Source organism: Penaeus monodon, chromosome 27 (genome assembly GCF_015228065.2).
Source record: "Penaeus monodon isolate SGIC_2016 chromosome 27, NSTDA_Pmon_1, whole genome shotgun sequence".
NCBI classification, from domain to species: domain Eukaryota; kingdom Metazoa; phylum Arthropoda; class Malacostraca; order Decapoda; family Penaeidae; genus Penaeus; species Penaeus monodon.
This window is the reverse complement of record NC_051412.1, coordinates 36,878,808-36,879,095: the sequence shown is the minus strand read 5'-3', so window position 1 is coordinate 36,879,095 and position 288 is coordinate 36,878,808.

Below are 288 nucleotides of genomic sequence, written 5' to 3'. Positions count from 1 at the left end.
TAACAAACACCATATTTATGTGTGTGTGCATGTATGTGGGTGCGTAGTCTGAATATGCGCAATTCACTATGATCTTTATAAATGACAATAAATACTTGTAAGCGATAGGTAACGAGATGCTACACGACCAAGAAGCAAAACCTTTTACAGAGCCAATTTATTGCATCTATTTTTTATGAAGCAATTCAGGTCAGCTGATACGACTTGCATGAAGTATGTCTTTATACGACACATAAACCTTTCAAAGAGGTTCTTCCCATAATATTGACATCTTCGCTTCGTGATCTC